Raw genomic sequence first — 8,768 nt, forward strand, 5'->3', positions numbered from 1 at the left:
ATATATATAGATCGTTGAATTTCAATTTAGACCGTAAGTATGATTATAAAAAAACCGATTAGACTTATAGTTAATTTTGACAAATCAAAAATTAATTTATATATTCGATTTGAATTTAAAGTTCAAAAATAAATATATATAAAGACGATATATCTTTATAATAGTGTTTTGTTTTCTTATTAATAAAACATTATTTTTCTGTCAATAAGTACCTTTAATTTTTATAAATAAATTCAAAATTAGTCAAGTTAAAAAGATTAGTTGATTAATTTAAATTAGTCAATTTAAAAGAAACTATTTTCATCAAAGTGATCCCTTAACACCCTTTTCATTCTATAGTTTGTTGATGACATAGTCTTTTTTTTGAAAAAGATCGCCAGAGACCTTTTGTAGTCAAAAAAATCATTTTAAAAAGTTTTAAATTTGTCTTAGGGTTGAGGTTTAATTTTCACAAGAGTTAGCTCATTGGTATTAATATTGAGGAATAATTCTTAATTGCATCTTCCACCTTCTTGTTTTGTCAAATTGAATTGGTATCTTTTAATTTTTAAGGTATTTAGGTGCTAATCTGAGAAGGTGCACAACTTGGTCTCTATTGTATAATTAATGAAGATGAAACTCTCTTGTTGGTTGGTCGTCAGCTATCGTTGATTGGAGTTAGAGTAACTCTAATTAATTTTATCTTGACTACTCCATATTTGTACTTTATATCCTATTTCAGATCACCTATGAAAATAATCCTCAAACTTAATCAAATTCAAAGAATCTTTCTTTAGGGTGGTAAATCGTGGGATCAAAAAGTTAGTTGGAACAACGAGTGCAAATCGAAGGAGGAACGTGGTCTAGGTATAAAAAACCTAGAACGCTTCAACCTAGCTCTTTTGAGGAAGTGGTGACGGAGCAAATCCAATGTATGAAATATAATATATATCCATTTTTATTTTATTTTTGAAATAATTAAGATGCCACTTTAGGCCTCAATTAGCATTGAATCAACCTTGGGTGGTAATGATGGTGTATTCATGACACATAGGATCGGCCTATAGTTCGTGCAGACTTAGTCTACCACATAAAACCTCAAAATATTAAAGATCCCAAAATATTAATTATATAATGTTAACATTTATAAATTATATGTCTTGCAATAGTCTAGTGACATAATGCAATGTTTTCGTACAAGATGTCATAGGATCAATTCCCAACACATTTAGGTTGATGGGTCCCTAAGGAGGAATTGGCTAGGGTTAGAAACTCTATCCCAAGATGAAGCTGTTTTGTTACAAAGAGTAGTTGGAAGCAATCTTAATAGGAGTTGTGTTGGATTGGAAGTAAGCAATGAAGATACTAGAGTTTGGATTCGAGAAATAATTAATAAATTCACGGCCAATTCCTACTACATATGTATCATAAACACTTTGTTAACTTAGTCGGAATATTTGAGGAACATGTTATGAATTGGGTTGGAGGTGAGCTGGTGGGTAATGTTGTAGGGATGAAACACTTCTTGTAGGGATTAAACACCTGTCTACAAAGTATATACATTTTTTTTGTTATTTCTCCATTATAATGGGTTGGAATCCCTTATACTCTCTACTAATGCGATTTGCTTATATAAAAAAAGAAAAGTGTACGCTTCTAGGGTGTTGGGTATTACACTTCTAGGGCACTCAGTGTAGGAATACATGCTCTCTAAATTTAAACATACACCTTATATTTCGATCTTATCTAAAAATTAAAGTATTTTTTTTTTCATACTCATAAAATGAGCAATATATTATATTGAAAATATAATTTAAACAAAAGATAATAATGAGTTAGAAACTAAAAGTGTAGGTATTTTCTAATATCGTACATTTGTTGTACTTACAAACAAAATAATTAATTATGCAAGATTTATCGAGTAGAAAAGTAGTAATGATCCTCTCCCATCCAATATCACGTTTGTTTGAGTCATGGGTTGTGTATGTGAGGTGGGACCAATATATATTTATCAATTTGATGGGGTTCACATGAAGAGATGCACCTTGATTCAGGAAGTTCATCCCCCCTCGAGCAATATTGGTGCCCAACCCCTCAGCATGTTCCTTCTTCAATTTCCATGTCTTACTTTTGCTTCGTCAGAATTTTATTAGGATATATTGAGCATCATGATTTTTTTAATAAGCATCTAGATTATTATGTGTAGAAATCTAGATTATTATGTGTAGAAATTATATTACAAAAAGTATTTAATAAATGTTAAATAATAATGGTTAAATAAACTTTTGTTCTTTATAAAAAAAATTAATTTTTAATTCTTATATAAAAAATGATTCAACTTTAATTCCAAAAACCAATTCGTTTCTTGTCCATGTTTTTATGTCAACTCGTTTGCATCTTTTAAATTTTTGAATTATTATTTGCAGTTATATTTAGGACATCATAAGCATGTCTCTTATAAAAAAAATTAATTATTTTTAACAAATGATAAATTAAATATGAATTTTTAAATTTTTGACACTTAAAAATTTATATTTAATTCAACTCTTGTTAAAAAAAATTAAATTTTTGTAAAAGAAACTTTTATAGTATTTTAAATGGAAAAAAAATAATTCAAAAATGAGTTTGACTTAAAATAATAATCAAGATACATAAAGAATAGGCTAATAAAGTAAGCGTCCAAGAAATTTTGTTGAAGATGCATGCTCTCAACCAGAAACAAGTTACTGCCCATCCATTAGTCCCCACTCGACTTCGCATCTCATTCATCCTTCCTTTGTTTGAGTATGTCTTATTGGCCAGGTTCACCTGGGTGTGTATTGGGTAAAAAAAGTTTCACATGGGTCTATTATTCCCATCATTTTTAACCCAAAAGAAAAGCAAATAATGAAAAAGCTCATCCATTGCACAATCTTTCCATTTTTTATAGATAAAATGATAAAAACAAAAAACAAAAATTCACATATAACTCTAAAATCTCATATTCAAACTCAAAAAATGATATTTAGTATGATAATAACGGCGTTTGAACAATCTTCCCATTACTCATGATAATATTGATGATTTCATTTTGTTTGTCTTATGAATTATTTGCCCATATTTTTTTTTTTACAATGTCTTGGATGGGATTAAGGCACGTATAATTGAAAAAAAGCATTGTCATGTATTAAAAAAAATTTAAATTTATATTGATAAGAGATAGAACTCTGTGATATTTTATAAAGAGAAACAATTTTTAATTTACAAGTTAAGTTTGTGACGATAATTAGCCTCAATAAATAAAATCTAAAATTGTGCATTTGAATTAGTCCAACATATTTTGATTCCCACAAATTTAATGTAATTAAGATTTTTATAAATTAATATAATTTTTTTAAAATCATAAATTTTATAATTGATGCATATTTTTATTGTATTATTACTTACAGATACATTTAAGATTTCTTATGATTTATAATTTTAAATTATTATTTCTATTACTATTAAGTAAATCAAAAGCATTGAAAGGATGTTTGGGGTATAAAAAAACTAGGCCCCTAAAGCCCTAATTTACTAGCCTTAGAGATGGCCATCCCCACATTTGTAAGCATTGCATTTTAATTGAGATGTCATCTTTTAAAAATTAGAGAGAGATAAAATTATTATTAATTAAAATAATATTGATGATCTTTTTATAATTGTTCTTAAAGAGAGATTTAAACTTTGTCTTTGTAAATTATAAAATCAAATTTTTATTATTAATTAAACTCATATTATGATACATCATGGACATTTTCTTTTTCTCGAGATGTATTATACATTACATATTTACACTCCATGTTAAGAAAAGTAATTTACATAAATTATCATTATTATATTTCAAAATGTTATAACAAAAAAGTGATAATCAATTAATATTATAATATTTATAAGAATCAGATCTATAGATTCAACGTGCTCAACCACAATTATTAAAACATATGTTAATAAATTAAAAATTGCAAAAAGTAAAAATCGAACTAATCGACGAACTGGTAATAAATTAGATTTGGAATGGTCTATGATTCCAACCAACTAGGGATGGCAATGGGTAGAGTTTGGGTAGGGTTTAGGTAGGGTACTATTGTACCCGTCTTTATACCCGCGATTTAAAAAAATATTTATACTCATGTCCGTACCCTATTGGGTATCAATTTTAATAGATGTACCTTTACCCTCTGGGTACTTAAGTGCCCATACATATACCTATTACCCACACTTTAACTGAAAAAATCGATAAATAAATAATATTGTTGTGATTAAATTTAAAAATTATTCAAATATCTTAAATCCAATCATAAAATATTATAAATCAAAATATTTTCTAACTTAAAATATTTCAAATGAACACTCGTTAGAATACATATTTAAATATCCATAATAATATTTTATGAAGTTGCAAGTCATACGACAATATTATCTGAGATAAGTGATACAAAGTTGCAAGTATAATTATAAAGTCACGATTAATAAGATATAACTATTAGTTATAAAATCACAATTATTTATCTATTTATCATAATCAGATTCTTAAAGATTTTGCAAACGTTTATGTTTCAGTTATAAATATTGTAGTGGTTCAATGATATTAATAGATGTTAAAAAAAAATTAATTAATTAAACTAAATACTAATAAATAAATAAATATTTATATAACTGCGGGGGCGAGGTGGGTACTATACTACCCGTATCCGCATCCATATCCGCTTAATTTTGCGGGTAAGTACTCATCTCATGCCCATATCCATTATGCGAGTTTTTACACTATCCATTGTAGGTTTTTTTTTGCGGATACCCACTGGATCTGGGTCTAATTGTCATCCCTACAATCAACCAACAAACTATCCCGACTCTCAATCGTTAAAAAATGTCGAAATACTAATATTTAGACAAACTTAAAACGGTATTATTTAGATGAAATTCTTTAATTAAACTCGACAAAAAAGGAATGGAGATATGAATAATTTGTCTAAGGTAAAGTCAAGAGTTCCAATGTTGCGGCAGACAAACAACAACAACGGAACCGCATGTCAAGTGAAGAGAATGATTTAATTGTAATTTTAATTTTTGTACTATTATAAATTTACGGAAGTTAGTTTCATATTTTAAAAATATACCGTTTTAATTGTTAGTTAAATTTTTAAATTAAAAAATAACGATTTAATATTTTCTAATAATTTAATATATAATTATTTAAATATATTAAATATTTTTATATTATTAATTAAAAAATATTAACAATATATAATTTACTTATTTTTGATATATAAAATAATAATAAAAATATATGTGGACCTAAGTAATAATAATTGTTGACAAATTGAAGGGCCTTGCCTTGACTTTTCTACGTCGACATGGAGATGGAGATATAAAGTTTAAAATTAAAATAAAACGAATAAAAGATTACAAATCCGTGTTAGTGTTACCCTAGTAAAAAGTTGCATATTACTAGAGAGCGTATATCTGTACGGAAGAGTCCTTGATATTGTTGGTTGGGATGGGACCCACGTAGACAAGTTGACAAAAAACTGAGAGTTCAATCAAAGACAGTCGCCAGTTGTTTCTCATTAATTCATCTAAGTGGTTTTTTATTTGCCTATTATTACTACTTTTGGTTTTCGCCCCGTTTTAATTTGTGGACCCTCTTATAATATAAGAATCCCACCCTAAACTTTGAAGCGTCCAATTAATTATTTAGGACTCTCCATGCATGGTGGGTGATTACTACTGACGATATATGCATGCTACATTATCCCCAATTAAATAATGCAAACAACCAATTAAATTTATTTTCATGTTTAACCCTCAACACCAACTTCTAGAAAGGGAATAGGAGTATTACAAAAGAAGTATTGCGTTTTTTATTCATAAATTTGACATAACAATTAATTTTTAATATTTGTTAATTAAAAAAAAGGAAAATGAACGGTAAATATTTTTCAATTTTTCGTCACTAATTTAAAATATTTTTAATATTTGACAAATGATGAATGTTGTCAGCCGAAGCTATCGAAACTTGAGTAAACTGTACACAACTCCTAACTTAAAATATTTCGTTTGAAATTTCAATTCATATATGATATTTTTGCATTAGACTCTGTTTCATTCCATTAAAATACAATAGTTATTTCATTTATAGAAATCATATATTAAATGTACATTAATAAATTTTCCTCTTAATCTTGTTGATATGGAAATTGGAAATTGAGGACATTATTGGAGGAAAATAAATACTTATGTGGTTCTGTGATTTTTAAGGGTGTGATATGAGAAGCGAGTCTTTTGAGGTATTTGTATGAACTTTGACCCTTATGTTGTTTCAACTGCCACAAAATCAATTATATATATATTATTATTATTTTATGGCAGTGGATTTAAAACCGCTACAAAAATCTAGTTATTTTACAAAATTAGTTGTAGTTCAAACAGCCACAAAGCATCATATGTTTTAATAAAATATTTTTAATATGATTAAAACTGTCACAAATCACCAACTTTTTAAAAATTTTAAAATAAAAATAATAATTTAAATTTGTTTATAAAAACAACTTTGAAAAACAAAAACAAAAAATTAAAATAGAAAAATCAATGTAAAAAATAGTAGAGAAAATGAGGAGATAATCATAACAGAAAGAAAAATGAAAAAATAATAGTATAGAATTTTTTAGAGAAGATAAAAGTAAGAAATGAAGGAAGAAAATGAGAAGTGAAATTTTTTAGAGGGAATGTAGGAAGAAAGTTTAGAGAAAAGATAGAAGTGAAAAATGACTAAACATGAAAAAAATGGAATGCAATAAGAAATTTGTGGTGGTATGAGTCCTCACAAATTTGCTTTGTAACCAAATATATTGCCATCTAAGCCCTCACATAATCTATCAATAAATTTTGTGGAAAAAAAAAACCCTAAAAAAGTTTTTTAGATTTTTTTTTTTTTTTGCCAATAGTAACAAAATATTTGAATTTTACAATTTGTGAGGTTTTTTTTCTACTAATTTGTGATAATCTTTTGGCATGGAATGATGTTTTTGAAGTTTGACATAGATGAGTTTTTTTTTATTTTTTTTTATAGGGATAAACCAAATATTTTGGATTCCTGCCTCCCCATAAGAGAAAGACATAATATCTCTCCACAGCAATAGCTTTTCTCTAACCCTACTCTCCACCGCTCCAATCTCAAAATTATATTATGCGCCAACACTTTATACCATAACGTACCATGATATGTTGTTAACCCCAAACCCTATTTTTCTAGTAGTAATGCTAAAAGCACACAAATCACATAACTCAACCCCTCGCACTCAAGACACACCATATCCCACACGATCCAATGTATTTTTCGAGTCTTCTCACCTTCTATAAAAAAATATTCAATTTTAGAAAATAATATCTGCAAGAAAAAGAAATATATGAAATAAAATGATAGTGCATACAACGAAACTTAAAATAAATAAAAAAAAAACACAAGATGATCATCCATAAATAAATTCTGATTCCACCAACTAAATAACCTCTCTAGGAATCTATCAATAACAAAATCCTAGAACGATAATCGCCTAAGATTATAGTCAACCGAAAGACTAATATATTTAATCAATAAGTGACCCAACTTACAATTAACTACCATTCTTGCTTCCTCCAACCAATAACTACTTATATTGACACCAACAAAGTGTCTTTTGTGAAAAATTAAGCTTAAGCTCAAACACCCGCTCAAAAAACATATGAATGGACTTAATATCGCCCTAATATTCGTCAAATTCTTTTATTCAGGTTCTATTTAACCAAACACAATACTACTAGAGAAGTTTAGAGAAAAATGATTGTTTGATACTTGTCACTAAATCCATCACAAATGTATTTTACGACGTTTGTATCATTTCTAAATTTTTTAATATTGTCAATCAATCACAAATTGTTATTTGTATGAATTTTAAAGTAGATATGATTAAAATTTGATGTTTTTAATGATTCAACAATTATGATTGATTGACAGTATAAAAAAAATAATATGTCGATACATATAAATTAAATCTAATAATAAAACTAAAATAAAAGGTAAAACATTGTCATGTTCCGAAAAAATATGTTCAATAATCAAATACTCATATATGATGACTATGCTAAAAAAAATAAAATTAGTGACATAAACTAGAGAGAACAAACTGGCTCTCTAATCCCCCTGTCCCTAATTAATTTAAATACTAGTAAATTAATGTTGAGACATCTTTACAGCTAATGTTAAAAAAAATTGTATTTGTAAATAATACTAAAAAGTTGAATTTAAGATATTTGGTTTAAATAGTCAAATAAGGCTAATTTTGAAATATAACTATACATATATATTTTTTAAACGTTTTTATGAATAGCATACCAAAAAACACAATTTTACTAATTTGATATTTTCTTTTTTATCAATTGCTAACATGAATGTTTATTTTAAGCCACATTTTAAAAATGTCTATCAAGAACATGAAAAAACATAGATCATGGTTTTTACTAATGTGTGCTTTTGATCTAAGTAGTTAAATTAAGTTAATAAAATGGCTATTTTACTTTATTAGCGAACTATTTTTAGAGTGGTTTTATTCCATTCATGATGCAAAGTCTTTATAATAAACGTGTTATGAAAAGAAAAAGATATTAAGCACAAGTGGAGTAATAAAGTCGAAGACCCTGATATTATGTTGCCGACATGGCACGAATAGTAGTGTCGATGAAGTCAATTATTATTATTATTATACAATTTGCACAAGTGGAACGTGTACTAGTTG

This window comes from Cicer arietinum, chromosome 4 (genome assembly GCF_000331145.2).
Source record: "Cicer arietinum cultivar CDC Frontier isolate Library 1 chromosome 4, Cicar.CDCFrontier_v2.0, whole genome shotgun sequence".
Classification (NCBI taxonomy): Eukaryota; Viridiplantae; Streptophyta; class Magnoliopsida; order Fabales; family Fabaceae; genus Cicer; species Cicer arietinum.